The sequence below is a fragment of the Microcaecilia unicolor genome, chromosome 6 (assembly GCF_901765095.1).
Source record: "Microcaecilia unicolor chromosome 6, aMicUni1.1, whole genome shotgun sequence".
Classification (NCBI taxonomy): domain Eukaryota; kingdom Metazoa; phylum Chordata; class Amphibia; order Gymnophiona; family Siphonopidae; genus Microcaecilia; species Microcaecilia unicolor.
In genome coordinates, this window is record NC_044036.1 from 336323047 (window position 1) to 336346858 (window position 23812).

At 47.5% G+C, this 23812-nt stretch overlaps 1 long non-coding RNA gene across 1 annotated transcript; it reads left to right on the plus strand.

The window, feature by feature from the left end:
- The first annotated feature begins 203 nt into the window (after window positions 1-203).
- On the plus strand, window positions 204-18057 carry LOC115472319. Its single transcript, XR_003942502.1, has 3 exons — window positions 204-218; window positions 720-724; window positions 17956-18057. It is a non-coding gene; the product is annotated as an uncharacterized LOC115472319 (long non-coding RNA).
- Window positions 18058-23812: the final 5755 nt, after the last annotated feature.

Sequence of the window (23812 nt, forward strand, 5' to 3'; positions counted from 1 at the left end):
CTTAACCCTCCATTGCCCCATGTAAGCTGCATTGAGCCTGCCATGAGTGGGAAAGCGCAGGGCACAAATATAACAAAAATAAAATAGATACTATTGGAGATTCTACATGGAATGTTGCTACTATTGGAGATTCTACATGGAATGTTGCTATTCCACTAGCAACATTCCATGTAGAAGGCTGCGCAGGCTTCTGTTTCTGTGAGTCTGACGTCCTGCACGTACGTGCAGGACGTCAGACTCACAGAAGCAGAAGCCTGCGCGGCCACATTGGTGATCTGCAAGGGCCGACTTCTACATGGAATGTTGCTAGTGGAATTGCAACATTCCATGTAGAACCTCAAATAGTAGCAACAGTGGAGAAGTGGCCTAGTGGTTAGGGTGGTGGACTTTGGTCCTGAGGAACTGAGTTCGATTCCCACTTCAGGCACAGGCAGCTCCTTGTGACTGGGCAAGTCACTTAACCATCCATTGCCCCAGGTACAAATAAGTACCTGTGTACAATATGTAAGCCGCATTGAGCCTGCCATGAGTGGGAAAGCGCGGGGTACAAATGAAACAAAAAAAACTTTATCCTACCGTATCTAATTTCATTTAGGCCCTTACAAAAACACAGAAGTCTATAAAGATATTCATAAAAGCAGGAAGAAGAAACACTGGGCCTCTCCGCTTCCTTCCGGAGAAGCTTGCAAGAACTTTTGTTATCCTGATACTTGCAGAAGATTTGGTGTGCTGTGTGAAAAAAAAATTATTTTTTTTTTTGGGGGTGGGGGGTGGGTTGATGTTGCTGTTGGAATGCTGCACACACTGAGGTGACAAATCTGCATTACTCATTTCTTACTCTTCTTCAAACCCCATGACCCCGGTCGATGTTTTCCTCACATCCTCACCCTTTTTTGGTTTTCTTGGCAGGGTAAATCGGAGCCTTGGCTGGGGCCCAGAGTCTCTGCTAGGCTGTGTTCCTGCCGTACAGACACCTCCGTGGGCAAACAAGTGGTGACACACAAGACTGATGCCGGACACATGATTACTCAGATGCCAAGGGCCCTTCGCCAGCAGGAGAGATAGAGCAGGTGGCACAGGGCAGGGAAGCCGAGTTTTAAAAAGGAAAAACAAGCTTGGCAGGTCAGGCAACTGGGAGAAAGTCTCTGCAGAGAAGGCTATCTTAGGATGAATTTATATACAGTACAAATGAAAGGTAACCTTATGCAATCTGATTGGGCCAGTACGGAGCAGCACCAGAACCAGCACATTGTTCTTTGTGTAGCCTGTAATTTCATCTTATGGTCATTATCACTATTACATATTTTTTTTCTCTTTCCTTTTGTTTTAAACCCCTGGAGTGGAGGAGTAGCCTAATGGTTAGTGCAGTGGACTTTGATCCTGGGGAACTGACTTTGATTCCCACTGCAGCTCCTTGTGACTCTTACTTAACCCTCCATTGCCCCTGGTACAAAAGAAGTACCTGAATATATGTAAACTGTTTTGAATGTAGTTGCAAAAACCTCAGAAAGGCGGTTTTATCAAGTCCCATTTCTCTTTCCCCCTTTCCCTTATGACATCACAATATCAGAAGTGAGCCAAGCCATTGAGACATCACTGATGAGGTTGGCTCTTATTGGTGGAATGAGTGGAGGAGTAGCCTAGTGGTTAGCGCAGTGGACTTTGATCCTGGGGAACTGAGTTTGATTCCCACTGCAGCTCCTTGTGACGCTGGGCAAGTCACTTAACCCTTCATTGCCCCAGGTACAAAATAAGTACCTGTATATACATAAACCGCTTTGAATATAGTTGCAAAAGCCTCAGAAAGGCAGTAGATCAAGTCCCATTTCCCTTCCCTTATGACATCACAATATCAGAAGTGAGCCAAATATCGGGCAATCAAGCCATTGTGACATCACTGATGAGGTTGGCTCTTATTGGTGGATGAGGTTGGCTCTTATTGGTGGAATGAGTGGAGGAGTAGCCTAGTGGTTAGTGCAGTGGACTTTGATTCTGGGGAACTGAGTTTGATTCCCACTGCAGCTCCTTGTGACTCTGGACAAGTCACTTAACCCTCCATTGCCCCTGGTACAAAAGAAGTACCTGAATATATGTAAACCGCTTTGAATGTAGTTGCAAAAAACCTCAGAAAAGGCGGTATATCAAGTCCCATTTCCCTTTCATGTATTGTTTTGGCCTTTGTCAAACCAGTGAAATTTCCTGAATTTGGATCTGAGTTTCCTACGGCACTTAGGCCTCGTCTTCAGAAATCCTCTAGTTACAATGCCTGTTGAGGAGTGTACCACGTCTTTACTGGTACGAAGTTTCAAAGAACCATGCTTGTATTGCTTCTATTGAAAGGATGCTACCCCATATGAGAACGTCAACTGGTTTAGGATTTGTAATTTTTAAAGTCCCCCCCTCCCCCCAGAGGTGGTCAGCTCAGCTGGAATACACCCCAGTTGAAGATAGAGCACAGTGCAGTCCTTTTTAACTTGTTGGATTTCCCTCCCTCACTCCCATTTTATGCCTTCTCCCACATTCCTGCCCCCCCCCAAAAAAAAAAAAAAAAACTAGGCCTAATCACAGCAATACAATGGGTTGTGCTGTTCCTTACAACTAGGGCTTTTCCCTGGGGATGGAAGCTCAGTCTCTTCAACATCCCCAATAGCTCTTCAGTTGATAATCGGAATTGGGGCCCGACTCTCCTGCCTTTCTAAATCTCAGCTCAAGATGGCTTACAATCATAGTAACATAGTAGATGATGGCAGATAAAGATCTGTACAGTCCATCCAGTCTGTCCAACAAGATAGTAAGGGTTTACAATGTAATATTGTTAATATAAGTTGGCACTTCTTAGGCACCAAATATGTAAGCAGGTCATGGAATACTAGTTACTTACTTACACGGGTCATTGGTGCCAAGTTCCTGGAGGAAAATTCCATATAGTCTGCTATTGAGACAGACATAGGGGAAGCCACTGCTTGCCCTGGGATTGGTAGCATGGAATGTTGCAACTATTTGAGTTTCTGGCAAGTACTTATGACTAGGGTTACCATATTTGGTCCCCCCAAAAAGAGGCCACATGCCCCGCCCCCACCACACCCCCACACCCTTTCACACCCTCGTTCCGCCCCCTGTCACATATTCCCCTCCCCCTGTCACACACCCCATCACCCCCTCTACTCCCGTCCCCCCTCTTCCCTTGCCTTACTCTACTGCCCTGGTGGTCTAGTGACCTCTTCAGGGCAGGAAAGAGCCCCTTCTTTGCTGCCCGGAGCGCTGCCCTGCATCCTGTTGCTTATCTCGGTGCTGATTCAAAATGGCCGCCGAGAGTTGAAGTCTCACGAGGTCGCTTCAACTCTGGGTGGCCATTTTGAATCAGCGCCGAGATCTGCAACAGAATGCAGGGCAGCGCTCCGGGAAGGAAAGAGGGGGCTCTTTCCTGCCCCGAAGGCGGAAGAGGTCACTAGACCACCAGGGCAGTAGAGTAGTAAGTTAGGAAAGGGGAGGGCGGAGAGGCTAGCATAGGACGGCCCACCCTCCAGCCTGCCCGTTTGTCCAGAAAGCCCCCTCTTTCCTGCCCGGAGCACTGCCCTGCATACATCCTTCCTGTTCGTGATCTGAGCACCGATTCAAAATGGCCGCCAAGAGTTGAAGTGACCTCGTGAGACTTCAACTCTCGGCGGCCATTTTGAATCGGCGCCGAGATCAGCAACAGGAAAGATGCATGCAGGGCAGCACTCCAGGCAGGAAAGAGGGGGCTCTTTCCTGCCCCGAAGAGGTCACTAGACCACCAGGGCAATAGTAAGGTAAGGGGAGGGGGTGATGGGGAGGGGAGGGCGACAGGGTGTGTGACAGGGGGGAGGGGAAAATGTGACGGGGCAGAGCGTGTGGTGGGGGCAGGGCATGTGTCCTCCTTTTTGGGGGACAAAATATGGTAACCCTATGTACACCAGTATTCTATAAGAGCTGTTATAGCCGCATTGTGGCAGTCTATATTGAGGCACTAAGGTTATAGAGCAGGGGCATAGCTAGGTGGGGCCACGGGGGCATGGGCCCCCACAGATTTAGCCTTGGCCCCCTCTACTTTCAACCCCCCCCCCCCCCCGCCACTGACCCTACCACGCCACTTTTGATGCCCCCTCCCGCCGCTGTCAGGTAACTTTGCTGGCAGGGATCCCCAACCCCCGCCAGCTGAAGTCTTCTTCAGCACCAGTCTCCGGCGCCTTCGCTGATCTGTTTCTGTCAGTCCTGACTCCTGACGTCCTGCGTGCACGTCCTGTATGTAGCCCCGTGCAGGACCTCAGGAGTCAGGACTGACAAAAACAGGTCAGTGAAGGCGCCAGAGACCGGTGCTGAAGAAGACTTCGGCTGGCGGGGGTCGGGGACTCTCGCCAGCAAAGCTACCTGGCAGCGGCGACGGGGGAGGGTTGGTGGCGGGAGGGGTGGGCTAAACTGTGTCCCCACCCCACCTCAGGCTCTGGACCCCCCTCCTGCCGAGGTCTGGCTATGCCCCTGTTATAGAGTTGCCCTACAAATCTGCTCCTGAGTCCTGAGACAATGGAGGGCGAAGTGACTTGCCAAAGGCATCAGTAGGAGAACTGGGATTGGAGTCCTGGCTTCCCTTCTTCAGTAACAAGTCAGCTACTATACTAGCCCAGAGAAACTGCTGAGCCATCAAGGTACCCTCTTGAATTTATTTCATTTCTGTCCTCTACATACGTTTTGCCACTTGTAAAATGGATTTTTATTTCACTTTAGCTCCCACCCTCTCTTTCTTTTTAAGCAATAGTTCACGGTAAGCTACATTCAGTAAATATTTTCCTGCCCCTGGGGGGCTCACAATCTAATTGTGTACCTAAGGCAATGGAGGATAGAGGGGCCCTTTCACTAAGCCGCAAAGGCGTCTTCGTGTGCCGAACATGCGCCAAATTGGAGCTACCACCCGGTTACCGGCTGGCCCTTGCGGTAATTTCAATTTTGGCGTGCGTCTGCTACGCGCGTCTGAAAAATAATTTTTATTTTCTGGTGCGTGTAACAGGCGCACGCCAAGTGGCATTTGACGCACATAGGTCATTACTGCCCAGATTCTTTACCGCTAGGTCAACAGCTGGCGGTAAGGTCTCGGACCAAAAATGGACGTGCGGCAATTTCGATTTTGCCACACGTCCCATTTTCGGCAAAACACAAACATTTTAAAAAGAGGCCTTTTTCTACAGGCTCGCTAAAAAATGGATTGTCATGCACCCAAAACCCGCGCCTACACTACCGCAAGCCATTTTTCAGCGCGCCTTTATAAAAGGACCTCTAAGTGACTTGCCCAAGATCACAGGAACAGCAGTGGGATTTGAACGAGATACCCCTGGATGTGAAGCCTAGTGCTTTACTCAGTAAGCTACTCCTCCGTACTACAAATAACGGAATGCACTTCATGATTAACAGTCAAAATGCTAATCAGTGGCGTAGCAAGGAGGGCTGCCATCTGGGGCGGTTCGCCGTTGCACCCCCCCCCCAGGTGCAGCATGATGACACCCCCCCTCAGCGCATCAACACCCCTCCCCCCCGACCCAGTGCCTACCCTCCTCAGCTCCCTCCAACCAGCTGAGTGAGCACCCTAACTTTAAAGAAATTTCGGAAGCCGTGGAGAGGCGAGGCGCAGTGCCTCGCACCTGCAAGTAAAAGAAGCGAGGATCGTCATCGGGCCTTCCCTCACGCTGTCTGTCCCCACCCTTGCGGAAATAGGAAGTTGCGTCAGCGGAGGGGCGGGACAGACAGCGTGAGGGAAGGCCCGATGACGATCCTCGCTTCTTTTACTTGCAGGCGCGAGGCGCTGCGCCTCTCCTCTCCACAGCTTCCGAAATTTCTTTAAAGGTAGGGTGCTCAGCTGGTTGGAGGGAGCTGAGGAGGGTAGGCACCGGATCGGGGGGGGTGTCATCGTGCTGCACCCGGGGGGGGGAAGCTGGCAGGGAGCACCCACCCCCCCCTGAGCTGACACCTGGGGCGGACCGCCCCTCCCGGCCCCCCCCCCTTGCTACGCCACTGATCCTAATATGGAACCAGGTCCACCCAAGGCCTGAAGTCCAGCAGGTCCAGGCCAACTCTTCAGGCTAACATTTATTTTCATGAGCTGCCTTGTGACTCAAAGTTGACAATCCTCATTCCATTCTGGGGAGTGGAAACTTACAGTGTGCAAGCTTCTCCTTTTCCGCTAGTGTCCGGGTGCTGAAGAGAATCCCTATGACTAAAATAAGATGAGGTGGGGGGAGGGGGAGGGGGGGATTATGAATGAGAAGGACAGTTTCCTCAGCTGATAAACATAGAGCAGCCTGCTGAAACCTGCCAGCACTAAAATCAACATAAAGTATGAGGCAAGTACTGAAATAAACTCCACACCAGTAGCCTAGCCAGACAGCAGATTTTGGATGGGGCTAAGGGGGAAATGGTGGGTACTAAATGTACGCTCCCATCCCCCTCGAGCACTCCCCTCCCCCCCCCCCCCCGACTCAAGGTTTAAAAGAAATTAGAAGTACCTGGATTGGTGGGGATCCCCAAACCCTGTCAGCTGAAGATCACCCCGATCAACATTGGGAGAATGAGACAGGTTGATCATGTTCCCAGCAAGTGAACTAATAAAATAATTAAATTTTAAAAAAAAAGATGCTTCAAACATTTCTCTGAATTCCAAAAGTTTACTTTCAAACCTCAGCATAATGTTGCATCATCACTACCAGAAGAGAAACAGGAGAGGAAAAATGTTCTGCGAGAGACAGCCAGGAGGATAACGTCACTGGTGCTACACTCTGCTTAGGAATTATATATATATATATATATTTTTTTTTTTTTTTACATTTGTACCCTGCACTTTCCCACTCATGGCAGGCTCAATGCGGCTTACATGGGGCAATGGAGGGTTAAGTGACTTGCCCAGAGTCACACCAATGTGGCCGCGCAGGCTTCTGCTTCTGTGAGCCTGACGTCCTGCACGTACGTGCAGGACGTCAGACTCACAGAAACAGAAGCCTGCGCAGCCTTCTACATGGAATGTTGCTAGTGGAATAGCAACATTCCATGTAGAAACTCCAATAGTAGCAACATTCCATGTAGAAACTCCAATAGTAGCAACATTCCATGTAGCATCTCCAATAGTATCTATTTTATTTTTGTTACATTTGTACCCTGCGCTTTCCCACTCATGGCAGGCTCAATGCGGCTTACATGGGGCAATTGTCATCATTACCTCCATCAGCTGGTGCCTGGTGTCATTTTTGATAAGAAGATTGGCAGCTAAAACAATAGCGCATCAGTTCTCTATGTGGTCGTCTTTCATGATGGCAGGAAAAAAAGCGCCCATTATGGCCTATCCACACCCACTGTTCCCCTGTATAATCACTTCCTCTCCCCCAGAGATCCTCTGTGCTTGTCCGATAGGGTCAAGATATGGAAACTAGAGAATGACACGGGAACAAAAAAAGAGGACATGTCCGGGTAAATCCGGACATATGGTAACCCTAGGGAGGGGGGGCAGAACCCAGGGGGAGGGGACCCATTTTGGCCTGCCTCCCCTCTGCCCCCCCCCCCCGCTGGAAGATACGTTGGCTGGCGAGGATCCCAACTCCTGCCAGCTAAAGCATTTGTCCCGCGCTGGTCTCACATATTTCCTGATGGCCTGTTCTGTATTCAGTGCCATGCACCTCTTTTAACGAAAATGAGCATGCGCGAGCGTGCACAGCGCTGAAAACAGACAGAAGCCAGGCAATGTAAGACCAGCGCGGGACAAACGCCTTAGCTGGCGTATACAATAAGACAAACCAAAAGAGCATACTACAAAACCAAAAATAGGACCAGACTACAAAGACGCACATAAATTCTACCAACTCGTGAATAAACTTTAGACACCACACAGGTGACCACAGCCAGCACAGACACCTCATCGGCAGACCAACTTGCCAAATACTTCAATGAGAAAATTATAAAACTTCGATCCACATTACCACACAATACCACTGACCATGAAAAATGTATGGATTACCTGGACCCGACTCCCGGTGAATACCCAGCAGACGTCGAAGAAACCATCATTCAAGCACTCAACAAATTCTCCAAAACCCACTCCAAACTGGATATCTGCCCCAGCAGCCTAATAAGGTCCGCCCCCAAACGCTTCATAACTGACCTTACATCACACCTGAACTACATGCTACAACACGGACTTTTCCCCAAGAACAAAGGAAATATACTACTTACACCCATACCCAAAGACTTAAAGAAAAAATTAAATGACACAACCCACTATCGACCACTGGCATCCATCCCCCTGATAGTAAAACTAATGGAAAGTATGGCAACCAAACAACTCACCGATTGCCTAAACAAATTCACAATACTACATGAATCACAGTCAGGATTTCGATCCAACCATAGCACTGAAACAGGGCTAATCACTCTCATAACCAAATTTAAACAACTAATTGCAACTGGAAACAATGTGCTACTCCTACAATTCGATATGTCCAGCGCGTTCGACATGGTTAGCCACCAAATACTCATGAACATCCTAGACTACTTCGGGATTGGAGGAAACGTACTAAGATGGTTTGAAGGCTTCCTAACAGCAAGAACTTATCAAGTGATTTCTAACTCAAAAACGTCAACACCATGGAAACCTGAATGCGGAGTACCACAAGGATCACCGCTCTCACCAACCTTTTTTAACTTAATGATGACACCTTTAGCCAAATCACTATCCAACCAAGGACTCAACCCGTACATCTATGCAGACGATGTCACAGTATACATCCCGTTCAAACAAGACATAACCGAAATCACAAATGAAATCACACACAGCTTCCAAATAATGAACTCATGGGCGGACGCATTCCAACTAAAGCTAAACACAGAAAAAACACAATGTCTCATCCTGTCCTCACAATACAACACAAACAAGCCCAATACCATAAACACCCCAAACTACACCCTTCCGGTCTCAGACAGCCTGAAAATTCTGGGAGTCACAATTGACCAAAATCTCACACTCGAAGACCATGTGAAAAATACAGCAAAGAAAATGTTCTACTCAATGTGGAAACTTAAAAGGATCAAACCTTTCTTCCCAAGGGAAATATTCCGCAGCCTAGTACAATCAATGGTGTTAAGCCATCTAGATTACTGCAATGCCATCTATGCCGGATGCAAAGAACAAATCATTAAGAAGCTTCAAACCGCCCAAAACACAGCAGCCAGACTCATATTTGGGAAAGCGAAATACGAAAGCGCCAAACCCCTAAGAGAAAAACTACACTGGCTCCCATTAAAAGAACGAATTGCGTTCAAAGTTTGCACCCTGGTCCACAAAATCATTTACGGGGAGCCCCGACCTATATGTCAGACCTTATAGACTTGCCTACTAGGAACGCAAAAAAATCATCACGCACATTCCTCAGTCTCCACTATCCCAACTGTAAAGGGCTAAAATATAAATCCACACACGCGTCCAGTTTCTCATACGTCTGCACGCAGCTGTGGAACGCACTACCGAAGGCCATAAAAACAACGCAAGTCCTAACCATCTTCGAAGGCTACTGAAAACAGATCTTTTCAAGAAGGCATACCATAAACATCCATCTTAAAAACCAAATAATAACACTATACACGATATATACAAAACCGATATCTTATCTCATGAATGATTAACCTCTTTGCTATCAATGATCAAACACTACCACCTTAAACCTTATGTCAAACAGGGTCTCGTGGCCTAGTGCTTAGGGTGGTGGACTTTGGTTCTGGGGAACTGAGGAACTGAGTTCGATTCCCACTTCAGGCACAGGCAGCTCCTTGTGACTCTGGGCAAGTCACTTAACCCTCCATTGCCCCATGTAAGCCACATTGAGCCTGCCATGAGTGGGAAAGCGCAGGGTACAAATGTAACAAAAATAAAATAGATACTATTGGAGATTCTACATGGAATGTTGCTATTCCACTAGCAACATTCCATGTAGAAGGCTGCGCAGGCTTCTGTTTCTGCACGTACGTGCAGGACGTCAGACTCACAGAAGCAGAAGCCTGCGCGGCCACATTGGTGATCTGCAAGGGCCGACTTCTACATGGAATGTTGCTAGTGGAATAGCAACATTCCATGTAGAATCTCAAATAGTAGCAACAGTGGAGGAGTGGCCTAGTAGTTAGGGTGGTGGGACTCTGGTCCTGAGGAACTGAGCTCGATTCCCACTTCAGGCACAGGCAGCTCCTTGTGACTCTGGGCAAGTCACTTAACCCTCCATTGCATTGCCCCATGTAAGCCGCATTGAGCCTGCCATGAGTGGGAAAGCGCGGGGTACAAATGTAACAAAAAAAAAGTGTTACAATCCAATTTACTACTCAGGAACCTTCATGCAATACCATCATGTATGTATGTACATGGTATATATATACCATGTTGTGTTCCATATATGCTATGTTCCATGTATGTTACCATTTGTAATTCTGTTATTGAAACTGGCAACCGCCACTATGGCAAATGTAAGCCACATTGAGCCTGCAAGTTGGTGGGAAAATGTGGGATACAAATGCTACAAATAAATAAATAAAACTGGGGGCCCCAGGCCCCCCCGTAGCTACGCCACTGCCTCAGTGTCCCAAATAAGCCCTTTTAAGCTGCGATAAGCGCGTGCGAGTGCTTACTACAGTTTAATAAAAGGAGGCCAGAGTGTGTATTTGCAAGGGGGCTACACATGGATCAAACTCCCACCTACACAAGTGATTTGCACAATACTATTGCAAATGTACAGACGTTCAAATATTTGAAAAGTATTAATCCGCAAATGAACCTTTTCCAGAGGTGGGAAGGCGGTAGAACTAGAGGACATGAAATGAGATTGAAGGGGGGAAGACTCAAGAAAAATGTCAGGAAGTATTTTTTCACGGAGAGAGTGGTGGATACTTGGAATGCCCTCCCACGGGGGAGGTGGTGGAGATGAAAACGGTAACGGAATTCAAAAATGCATGGGATAAACAAAGGAATCCTGTTCAGAAGGAATGGATCCTCAGAAGCTTAGCACAGATTGGGTGGCAGAGCCGGTGGTGGGAGGCGGGGCTAGTGCTGGGCAGACTTCTACGGTCTGTGCCAGAGCCGGTGGTGGGAGGCGGGGCTGGTGGTTGGGGGTGGGGCTAGTGCTGGGCAGACTTCTACGGTCTGTGCCCTGAAAATGGCAGGTACAAATCAAGGTCAGGTGTACACATAAAGTAGCATATCTTGTTGGGCAGACTGGATGGACCGTGCAGGTCTTTCTCTGCCATCATCTACTATGTTATGTATGTTACACGTCTCCAACATTTAGGCACAAGCATTTGTACCGGCTCTATGGCTATGTGTATACTCAGCTGGGGGCTAGAATAGGCTCCTGCCAGGGGCTCTGCAGGCACCCTGTTAAAATTGCCTTTAAGAGTTTCCATGGGAGGCCCGAAATCATGGCTGCAAGCTGTGCATATCTAGAATAAAATCTTCCATACATGGAAGAGTTTTCTGCGAGATCATTTCATACCATTTGCACAGCTGACAGGTGATAAAGCATCCGACTGGTTGATATTATTCAGGGAAGGTTTCTCAGGTTTCTACTACAGATATTTGCCATAAATGTTGGGAAAAGGAGGACTTCATGGGCCAGCGAAGTCTGCCAAGCTGCCTCTGTCTACTGCGACGCTGCCAATACTGATCCGATGCCAGGCCTTCCTGTCCTCGCCCACCTCACCAACTGCTACATCTGTCTGAGGCCAGGCCCTGCATGTTGCCAGTTTGCTCGATTCCACATCTAATCAGACTTAGCACTGTGCCGTTTTTAAATATTTGGGGTTTTTGTTTGTGTCTTTTTCTATCTGAAACTAAAACAAAGATGTTTCATTTCTGCATTTTAAATATGCACTAAATTTTAGAACTAAAACAATTTAGTAAACAAATATAAAAGTGTGGTTTCCCCCATGCACCAGGGGCGTAGCCTGACAACAGATTTTGGGTGTAAGAAGTGGGTGGGCACCAAGTGTTCTCCCCCCCCCCCCACACACACTAAAAAAATATATCTGCTGGTAGGAAAATGGTTCTTTCCATCTTGGCAGTCTGCAGCAGGCATGCATTGAAAACCGAGCATGCACAGGCACTGGTATCAGGACTGGTCTTAGCAATTGTGGGGCCCTGTGCAGACCGGTTCAGTGGGCCTCCCACCCGCCCGCCCGTGCCCGGCTTCCCCCGCCTGTGCCTGCCACCATAAGACATAATTTATCAGTTTAAAAGGAGGTTTAGAGATCTCGGAACCTCACCTCACCCTATACCTCGATATGCATCCGCCACGTTTCAGTAAAGAGCGGCAGACAGCGGCACAAATTTTCATATCCCGTCAGCTGCCGAGCCCAGAGCCTCCTCGCTGCTGCATCCTGCCCTTGCGGAAGCAGGAAGTGACATCAAAAGGGGGCAGGATGCAGCAGCGAGGAGGTTCTGGGCTCAGCATCTGACGGGATATGAAAATCGCTGCCTGATGCTCTCTACTGAAATGTGGATTCACATTAAAGGTACGGAGCAGGGAGGTGTCCTGAGACAGGAGGACAGACGTGCCAGAGATGCGGGGCCCCTAGGAGCGTGAGGCCCTGTGCGACCGCCCCTGTCGCCCCTGCCTGGTATCGTGGAGAGTAGCATTTTTGTTACCATCGGGGGGGGGGGGGGGAAGTCTTCAGTTGGCGGAGCTTGGGATCCCCACCAGCTACTGCTAAACACGTGCTGCTCTTGGGTGGGCCTGAAACCTAAGTGGGTGGGCCCTGGCCCACCCAGGCCCACCTGTGGCTACGCCACTGCCGTCCACTTCACCACCCTCCCAGCAACAATTATTTCCTCACAATTTCCCTATTGCCTACACATAATTTCTTTTTTTTGGGGGGGGGGGCAGCAAGGCAGGAACAAACACTTTGAAAACCTGCCCTGATCATGCCCAAGTTACAGGCCTTTCAGTCTATATATTCTGAGGTGCTACACTTCCAGGTTACCAGAGTTTTGCTCACTACAGAAGTTAAGCCGATTAGTGTATAGCAGGCCCACACCCTCCTTGTTTCCACTTGCATCTACACCCCTCCTATCCCCTGGAACCTGTCCAGTCTGCAAAGACAAGTAGGACACAGCTGGGAACAGTACGACCAGCACTTCCTGGCACTCTGGAGTGTATCCTTATGTACAGATATGTACAAATAGGTTTGATAGTCCCAATCATTTATCATCCTCCCCTTCCTCCAAATACTTAGCAGTACAACATTACTATTTCCGCTTTCTCCTGAACCCCCAACCCCCCTCCTTCGTTTTGCAAAAGGTCCCCTTTTCTTTGCTTGTTTTTTCACCTTTTGGAGTAGACGAGTAGCCTAACGACTATGGTCTGAGAACCAGAGGAACTGGGTTCAATTCCACTGCAGCTCCTTGGTAGGGTTACCATATGTCCGGATTTACCCAGACATGTCCTCTTTTTGAGGACATGTCCGGGCAACAGGGCGGGTATTGCCAATCTGCCCGTTTGTCCAGAAATCCGGACAAACGGGCACATTGCTAGCCTCCCCTTCCCTTACTTACTACTGCCCTGGTGGTCTAGTGACCTCTTCCGCCTTTGGGGCAGGAAAGAGCCCCCTCTTTCCTGCCCAGAGCGCTGCCCTGCATGCTTCCTTCCTGTTGCTGATCTTGGCGCCGATTCAAAATGTCCGCCGAGAGTTGAAGTGACCTCGCGAGACTTCAACCCTCGGCGGCCATTTTGAATCGGTGCCAAGATCAGCAACAGGAAGGAAGCATGCAGGGCAGCACTCCAGGCAGGAAAAAGGGGGCTCTTTCCTGCCCCGAAGAGGTCACTAGACCACCAGGGCAGCAGTAAGGTAAGGGGAGGGGGGTGACGGGGAGGGGGGTGATGGGGTGTGTGACAGGGGGGAGGGGAAAATGTGACAGGGGGCAAGGCATATGTCTTCCTTTTGGGGGGACAAAATATGGTAACCCTACTCCTTGCGACACTGGCCAAGTAATTTAACCCTCTACTGCTCCAGGTACAAAATAAAGTACCTGCATATAACTTGCAAGTCACTTTGATTGTAACCACAGAAATGTAGTATATCAAATCCCACCCCCCTTTAATTGTAAACGACTTTTATTCAGGATCAAGCATATCCAACATCTAACAACAAAATATCAAGTCTAGACAAGATCTTCAATCAAAAATAGCAGAACAATAAATCAAACAACAAAAAGCTGGATAATATTTGATCCCATTTTTGTTTTATGAGAATGTGCCCCCTACCTCCCTCCTCATTACCCTAGTCCTTGGTCAAAGCAACAGTGTGTGTTCAAAATCACCCCTCTCCACCCTCCAACCTCAGGGCCGCCGAGAGACTAAGCCAGGCCCAGGGCAAGGCTGCCCTGCCGCCCTCCCGCTCCGAGGCCACCAGTGCTGCAGTCCCAAGTCTCCACCCACCCACCCCCAGCCCCGTCGACAGCTCCCCCTCCATCTACCACCGGGCCCCCTGCATTGAAATCAGCAGCGCCTCACTTCCGTATGAAAGTGGCAGATCGCCTCCCTTCAGGTCTTCCCTCACTGTGTCCCGCCCTCGTCTGATGTAACTTCCGGTTTCCACAAGGGTGGGACACATGGAGGGCCTGAAGGGAGGCGATGCGCTGCCAATTTGAATGCAGGGGGCCTGGTGGCGGACGGAGGGGGGCTGTCGACGGAGCCGAGGGCGGGCAGGCGAGACCGGGGACTACAGCGCTGGCAGCCTGACCCCGGGCCCGGGAAATTTTGTCCCCCCTGCCCCCCCCCCCCTCTCGGCGGCCCTGTCCAACCCTACCACCCTAAGCGTAAACGAAGACTAAGATGACCTGGTATCTGGACTCTTATGATATCCCATCTCCCTTTAAATTTGAGGACGAAAAATGTTCTCTCCTCTTTTACTGACTTTGTATAACTGCTGGACTGGCAGTAGCCTTTTCGGTTTATTGCAAGCCACATTGAGCCTGCAAACATGTGGGGTATAAATGTGATAAATAAATAAAGAGGTACAAAAGCTCATTCTGCCTCGCCTCACCCTATGCTTGGAATCAACTTCCTGAGCCCTTACGCCAAGCCCCCTCCCTACCCATCTTCAAATCCATGCTCAAAGCCCACCTCTTCAATGTCGCCTTCGGCACCTAACCTTTATACCTTTCAGGAAATCTGGACTGCCCCAATTTGACTGCCCCTACTTGACTGACTGTACATTTGTCCTTTAGATTGTAAGCTCCTTGAGCAGGGACTGTCCTTCTATGTTAAATTGTACAGCGCTGCGTAACCCTAGTAGCGCTTTAGAAATGTCAAGTAGTAGTAGTAGTAGTAAGTGTGATTTATGACAATTACAGCTCAGCATGGTCTTCCCAAGTCCATCCAACAGCAAGTTCCAGAGACAACGTTTATGAAATCACTTCCTCCTCCTCTGGTCAGCTCCTAATCAAAGTTTATTTTATCCACAATATCCAAAGTTGTAGGCAGGACACAGAAGAATTAAAATGGGTGCATAAAAGAGAAAAGACGACACTGGGAACATATAATAAAAATTGTCCTTAAACTAATAGACAGAACGCCACATTCACGTCAGCAGGTAAGAGATCAGCCATTAAATCATCTGGATTAAATGGAACGGTCCCAGCAGATCTTAATGGAGTACACGAGCGCAGATAGATGTATGGTTTTATTTATATATACGTAGAAATGTATAAACCTCAATCACATCACACTCAATACATGATGGATTAACGCTAGCCTTTTACACTTAAAGCTTTAGATATTAGCAGCACAGAACTGGAGAGAGGCCATCGGAGCAGTGAGCCAGCCGGCATATTGACAGCCTCATTTTGAACAGCCTGCACACCTGGCACACAGGCAGCTAGTCCAAAAGGAGACCTGAAAGAGGAACCTCAGGCAACAGGAAGCAGGTAGGTCAGGATGTTCTTAGCACAAAGCAAAAATCAGATACCAGAGGAAACAGGAACCATATGATCATGTTTCCAACCTGACACCTGAAGGTAATGCTTTCAAGACGACGCCCTTCTCAGCGGATTGCATTAAAAAAAAAAAAAAAAGTTATTTTTGCAAGTTTAAAGAACTGCATGTCAACCCTACCTTTTTAAAGAGAGTCAGGCATTTCCCATTCTTATTCTGGAACATAAGACAATCCTCACTATTACAGACATCTGGGGCCCAGCAAAGGCTGGATCAAAGTCAGATGATGCCCCTCAGCTCAGCCCAACAATGGAGCCCCTCAGCCCTTCCATTGCTCAAGTGAAAAGACATTAAAACTAAGTGCGGAGAAACATCATTATTATATGAAACAAAACATTTATAAATGATTAGAAAAACACAAATTCATGTTGGCGAATGGGCGTGGCAGACCCAGAGTTAAAGGCATGATAGCTGGGGGGTGGGGTGGGGGGAGACTGTGGTGGCAGAGCAGGTGGGGGGAAGAGGGGTTGGTGGTTGGGAGGTGTGGATAGTGGAGGGCAGACTTATACGGTCTGTGCCAGAGCCGGTGATGGGAGACGGGACTGGTGGTTGGGAGGCGGGGAATACTGCTGGGCAGACTTATACGGTCTGTGCCCTGAAAAAGACAGGTACAAATCAAGGTAAGGTATACACATATGAGTTTATCTTGGGCAGACTGGATGGACCGTGTAGGTCTTTTTCTGCCGTCATCTACTATGTTACTACTATGTGGTGCCCTAAGCACGTGCTTATTTTGCTTAACTCAATGTGGATGCTCAAACGAGTGAAAGCTTTCTTCCCGAGGGAAATATTTCGCAGCTTAGTACAATCCCTAGTACTAAGCCATCTAGATTACTGCAACGGAATCTACGCGGTATGTAAAGAACAAATCATAAAGAAACGCCAAACTGCTCAAAACACAGCAGCCAGGCTTATATTCGGAAAAACAAGATTCAAAAGCGCCAAACCTTTATGAGGAAAAACTACACTGGCTCCCAATCAAAGAACGTATTGCGTTCAAAATCTGCACCCTGGTTCACAAGAACATCTACGGCAATGCCCCGGGATACATGATAGACCTCATAGACCTACCAACCAGAAACACAACAAAATCAACACGAACATACCTAAATCTCCACTACCCAAGCTGCAAAGGACTCAAATACAAATCAACCTATGCATCCAGCTTCTCTTATATAAGCACGCAACTGTGGAACGCTCTTCCGACCGTCGTGAAAATAACATACGACCACTTAATCTTCCGGAAACTCCTAAAGACTTACCTGTTCGAAAAGGCATACTCAAACGACCCAACCTAAATGCCTTAACCCCGCAACACAACAATATAAATGTTCATATTGGACATAACCTACTCTTCCCCTTGACCCCCAATATGTCCATCAATTCTAATCATTATTCTGTCATAACCTCACTCTGTATTTGTTCATACCGGTATTGGCGATCGTCTCTACGGTACTATGTAAGCCACATTGAGCCTGCAAATAGGTGGGAAAATGTGGGATACAAATGCAACAAATAAAATAATGGTTAATTCAAGGGTGGGCCTAGCTGACCATCATATTTAAAGAAACCCCACTTGACCACTCTACTGCATTTCACCGTCTTTAAAGATCATGTCCTTCCATTGATCCCCTAATCCCTTTCTCAGGAGCTTTCAAAGCTATTGGCAAGGACTGTTCAATCCTTTAAGCTGCTTTTATAAAACATATTTAAAAGTAGATTGTAACTTCAGATAGAATAAAGCACATATCCCAACATATTTAACCGCTCTGGGTGCTTGGATGTCAGCGTCTCTGCTTCTGAAGGGTCACAGCTGGGGTCTAGGTCTGAGAGCAGCAGGATCACTGTGATGTACCCTGCATTGCCTGCCCTGCTCTCTCTTCCCCCTCACGTCCTGCACGCTCCTTTTAGTGAAATCCAGTTTCACTTAAAGGAGCGTGCAGGACGTGAGGAGGAAGAGACAGCAGGGCAGGCAGTGCGGCAGCGCCGGAGAAGGCTTCAACTGGCAGGAGTTGGGGACCCCCGCCAGTCAAGGTCCTTTGCTGCAGCAGTGGCTGGGGAGTGGCGAGAGCAGCGGGAGGGCGGCAGACTAAAATGTGTCCCCCCTCCCCACCTCGGGCTCTGGCCCCCTCCCCACTGTGAGGTCTGGCTACGCCCCTTAAACAGTATCCCATAAGAGTAAAACATAAAAGTGTAACTATAAGTCAGATTATTTCTCTCTCACATAGGTCTGAAACAGTAGCACCTTGAAGCCTTTCTTGGTAATATTTCTAAGATTAATTGGTATAAAGTTCCAGAATTTTGCAGCCTGAAAAGCAAAACAATTAAAAAGCTTCTTTGAAGTAATATTTTTAGGACTCGGGAAATCAAATAGTGCAGATTCACAGCTTTATTACCTTATAAAACATACGTCTAGCATACATCTTCACAAACTTCATGGTACAATGCACAAAAAGAGAATGCATTGCTGTGTCTTACCATCCCTCCCTCTCCATCATGCAACTTGATGCAACATTCTCTATGAAGAAACAAGTTCAGAATATGATTTCTAAAGTCTTCTATAAACTTAAAATAGACATATTAGATCTCCCGTCACAGTAGAAAACCTTTCCCAAGGTTGTCCAATCAGTACTTTGTCAGAGTACTGTAACGGTTTATTTTTAGGAATTTAGAGTAGCTCGTTGAAAGCTTTACAGGTTGCTCAGAACTGCATCGCTAGAGTGATCATGGGGAAATCACAGTACGATCAAGTTACTCCCATTTTGAAGTTTGCACTGGCTTCCTGTAAGGTTTCGCATTGAGTTCTAAATGTTATTATTGCGTTTTTAAGTATTGAATGACTGTATTTCTTAGTTCCACCTAAGATATTATCAACCCCGTGCTCTTAAGATCATCTCAAAAGCAGTTACTTGATGTTCCATCTTTTAGGCAGGTTCACTTAGAAGAGTAGAAGTCGTCTATATTTTACGTTAAAGGCCCTAAATTATGGAACAACTTGTCTACGTCATCGGTCCTTGCAGAACATTGTTCAGCTTGAGAGAATTAAAAACCTATATGTTCATTCACGCATACGGATCATGAGTTTAATACTGTATTGTTTAAGTTGTAGTATGGTATTAGTTTTATATGTTTTTGTTTGTATTGTTATATTTTACTTTGTATGGAAGTTAGGAGTTACGGATCAAGAAAGGGATCTGGGTGTCGTCGTCGATGATACGCTGAAACCTTCTGCTCAGTGTGCTGCTGCGGCTAGGAAAGCGAATAGAATGTTGGGTGTTATTAGGAAGGGTATGGAGTCCAGGTGTGCGGATGTTATAATGCCGTTGTATCGCTCCATGGTGCGACCGCACCTGGAGTATTGTGTTCAGTACTGGTCTCCGTATCTCAAAAAAGATATAGTAGAATTGGAAAAGGTACAGCGAAGGGCGACGAAAATGATAGTGGGGATGGGACGACTTTCCTATGAAGAGAGGCTGAGAAGGCTAGGGCTTTTCAGCTTGGAGAAGAGACGGCTGAGGGGAGATATGATAGAAGTTTATAAAATAATGAGTGGAATGGATCGGGTGGATGTGAAGCGACTGTTCACGCTATCCAAAAATACTAGGACTAGAGGGCATGAGTTGAAGCTACAGTGTGGTAAATTTAAAACGAATCGGAGAAAATTTTTCTTCACCCAACGTGTAATTAGACTCTGGAATTCGTTGCCGGAGAACGTGGTACGGGCGGTTAGCTTGACGGAGTTTAAAAAGGGGTTAGATAGATTCCTAAAGGACAAGTCCATAGACCGCTATTAAATGGACTTGGAAAAATTCCGCATTTTTAGGTATAACTTGTCTGGAATGTTTTTACGTTTGGGGAGCGTGCCAGGTGCCCTTGACCTGGATTGGCCACTGTCGGTGACAGGATGCTGGGCTAGATGGACCTTTGGTCTTTCCCAGTATGGCACTACTTATGTACTTATGTACTTATGAATTTTGTTCCCAGCTTAGAATGGCTCAGATGTAGCAGGCTAGAAATAAAGTTGTTGTTTTTTTAATTATTATTATTAATCATCATTATCTTCATCTCCCCCATCACTACCAGCTTTTCAGGGAAAGTCAGTGGCAAGGGTATTTGCCTCTCTCTCTCCTGCCTCTCTTTTCTTTACAATGATTCAACATATAATCTTATCAGGGTCCATATCTTTGAGAAATGACTACTACTACTATTACTTAACATTTCTAAAGCGCTACTAGGGTTACACAGCGCTGTACAATTGCACAAAGGAGGACAGTCCCTGCTCAAAGGAGCTTACAAGCTAAAGGACAAAAGGTACAGTCAATCAATTTGGGGCAGTCTAGATTTCTTGAATAGGGGTATAATGGTTAGGTGCCGAAAGCGACATTGAAGAGGTGGGCTTTGAGTAAGGATTTGAAGATGGGCAGGGAGGGGGCTTGGCGTAGGGGCTCAGGAAGTTGATTCCAAGCATAGGGTGAAGCGAGGCAGAAAGGGCGGAGCCTGGAGTTGGCGGTGGTCGAGAAGGGTACTGAGAGGAGGGATTTGTCCTGTGAGCAGAGGTTACGGGTAGGAACGTAAGGGGAGATGAGGGTAGAGAGGTAATGAGGGGCTGCAGATTGAGTGCATTTGTAGGTTAGTAGGAGAAGCTTGAACTGTATGCGGTATCTGATCGGAAGCCAGTGAAGTGACTTGAGGAGAGGGGTGATATGAGCATATCGGTCCAGGCGGAAGATAAGACGGGCAGCAGAGTTCTGAACGGATTGAAGGGGAGATAGATGGTTAAGTGGGAGGCCAGTGAGGAGTAGGTTGCAGTAGTCAAGGCGAGAGGTAATGAGAGATTGGCAATGAGTTTTGTGGACAGTGTGTTTATCTAAAATGCATTGTGTGCCTCTTTCCAAGATCTTAAAATTGCACGTGTAGCTACATCAGTCCGAATAGAAATCAGTGCCCAGTGACTCGTTTCTCTCTACAAAGTTCCCCCCTCTTATATATTTCCCATGTTAAGCACCATCTTCCTCTCCTCGATGTCCTCACTCTCCCCCCCAACCCCCCATCATCCAGGCTGGCTCCCGCCAGCTCCCATTTTGTGTTCTACCCCGCAATCCAGCTGTTAATCTAGTACTACCAACCCATTGCTACTGATCTTCTGGAAGGAGAACTCAGAATTGGAGTATAAAGAGAGAGAACACAAGATGGAAAGGAAGGGAAGGAAAGGAAGAGGTTGAGATGATCCAGGAGTGAGGAAGATAGGTCTGGATATAGATGAGATATAGGGGGGAGGGAGGGAGGTTACAGGATAAAAATGGAGAGAAAGAAACTGGGTAAGGATGTATCAGAGGACCAGGGCGGGAAAGAAGGAAACCAAGGTGGAGGAGTGGCCTAGTGGTTAGGGTGATGGACTTTGGTCCTGGGGAACTGAGGAACTGAGTTTGATTCCCACTTCAGGCACAGGCAGCTCCTTGTGACTCTGGGCAAGTCACTTAACCCTCCATTGCCCCATGTAAGCCGCGTTGAGCCTGCCATGAGTGGGAAAGTGCGGGGTACAAATGTTAAAAAAAAAACCAATATAAGAACGCCTACGCCTGGAATAAACTTCCTGAGCCCCTACGTCTTGCCCCATCTTTGGCCACCTTTAAATCTAGACTGAAAGCCCACCTCTTTAACATTGCTTTTGACTCGTAACCACTTGTAACCACTCGCCTCCACCTACCCTCTTCTCTTCCTTCCCGTTCACATTAATTGATTTGATTTGCTTACTTTATTTATTTTTTGTCTATTAGATTGTAAGCTCTTTGAGCAGGGACTGTCTTTCTTCTATGTTTGTGCAGCGCTGCGTACGCCTTGTAGCGCTATAGAAATGCTAAATAGTAGTAGTAGTAGTAACAAGAGAAGAGGAACTGGGAGAAGATAGCAGGAAGGCAAGCCTAGAAAATGGAGAATAAAAGGAACAGAGTAGGAGAATGAGTTTGAGGGGGGGGGATGGAGTATTAAGGTATGCACTGTTAGAAGAAGAGGAAAGAAAAAGAAAGCTCCTAAGATTAGGAGACACACAAAGTCCTACTCAGTTCTTCTCACCTTGATTTATACATGAACTGTCAGGAACCAAGACAGATCTGCACCCAAGGGATGATGCTCTTCTTCCACCGTCACCAGAGCTGTCAAGTCCCTCGGTTTTCAGAGACCATTTTAGACCAGTCCCAGACAACCCCACCCTAATGAACTGTGGACCTCTGTGGCAGTGATTTCAATTAGCAGAATCATGGACTACAACTCCCGCAGGATGGCCAAAATGTCTCCAGGTTTGCTATTGACTGAGGACCTGGGAAATCCGGCCATCTAAATTCACACAAGACAAGAGAAAAAGGACCAGACATGGCTAACAGGGGGTGGGCGTTGGGGGGGGGGGGGTGTACTCATGAGGTACAGCTTTGCAGTGGTTGAGTTTGGGTTATCACAGAAACAAATATTTGGGCAGAAACAGCAAGATATGCTACACTTCCAGATCAGTTTCCTTCCTGCCAATTTCTTAAAGACGGAACTGCGATTGTACCCCTGACAAGACGTTGCATGGCTTCCTAATCCTGCAAAGAGATTAACTTTTTATTTGGAATTCTTTTGCTGAAATGTAGCAGTTGAAGCTTTCTTCCCCCAATCATACTTTTGGCACACAGAGCAGAACTTGTTCAAGTGGGCAGGAGATGTTTTGTTTAGAAAACAGATGAATTGAAAAGGAGGTGGCTCTTTCGTAGAAAAACTGAACGCCTGTCCAACGTACCCCGGGTACACCCACATATATATAGACTGGAATGTAACGTGTACTAGGTGAAGATGCAAATCTTGATACAGGGATTAAAATAATAGGATAAATAATGAAAGAAAAATAAAGTAGAAACTTAAATTAGAATTATATTTCCCTGACCGTTACAATGGAGACTGGTTATAATAAACCATCTCCTCTTTCTTTCAAAGGTCATGCAATGAGGTGTTGATATTCAAATAATTTAAATGGTCAGAAATGGCTTCTGGCCATTTAAAATCACTTGTCTGGGCATATTCAGCGGCATTAAACATATAACATAGTAACATAGTAGATGACGGCAGAAAAAGACCTGCACGGTCCATCTAGTCTGCCCACGATAAACTCATATGTGTATACCTTACCTTGATTTGTACCTGTCTTTTTCAGGGCACAGACCGTATAAGTCTGTCCAGCAGTATTTCCCGCCTCCCAACCACCAGTCCCGCCTCCCATCACCGGCTCTGGCACAGACCCCGTATAAGTCTGCCCTCCCATATCCTAGCCTCTCAACCACCAACCCCTCTTCCCCCCGCCACCCAATTTCAGCTAAGCTTCTGTGGATCCATTCCTTCTGCACAGGATTCCTTTATGCCTGTCCCACGCATGTTTGAATTCCGTTACCGTTTTCATCTCCACCACCTCCCACGGGAGGGCATTCCAAGCGTTCACCACCCTCTCTGTGAAGAAATACTTCCTGACATCTTTCCTGAGTCTGCCCCCCTTCAATCTCATTTCATGTCCTCTCGTTCTACCACCTTCCCATCTCCGGAAAAGATTCGTTTGGGATTAATACCTTTCAAATATTTGAACGTCTGTAAACTGGACAGTGCAGCAGAAAACGTGGACATTCTGGCAGGGGCGTAGCTAGGTGGGGCCACAGGGGCATGGGCCCCCCTGCAGATTTAGCCCTTGCCCACCTGCTTTCACCCCCCCCCCCCCCCCCGCCGCCGACCCTCCCCCACCACATTCGACCCCCCCCCCCCCTCCATCAGGTACG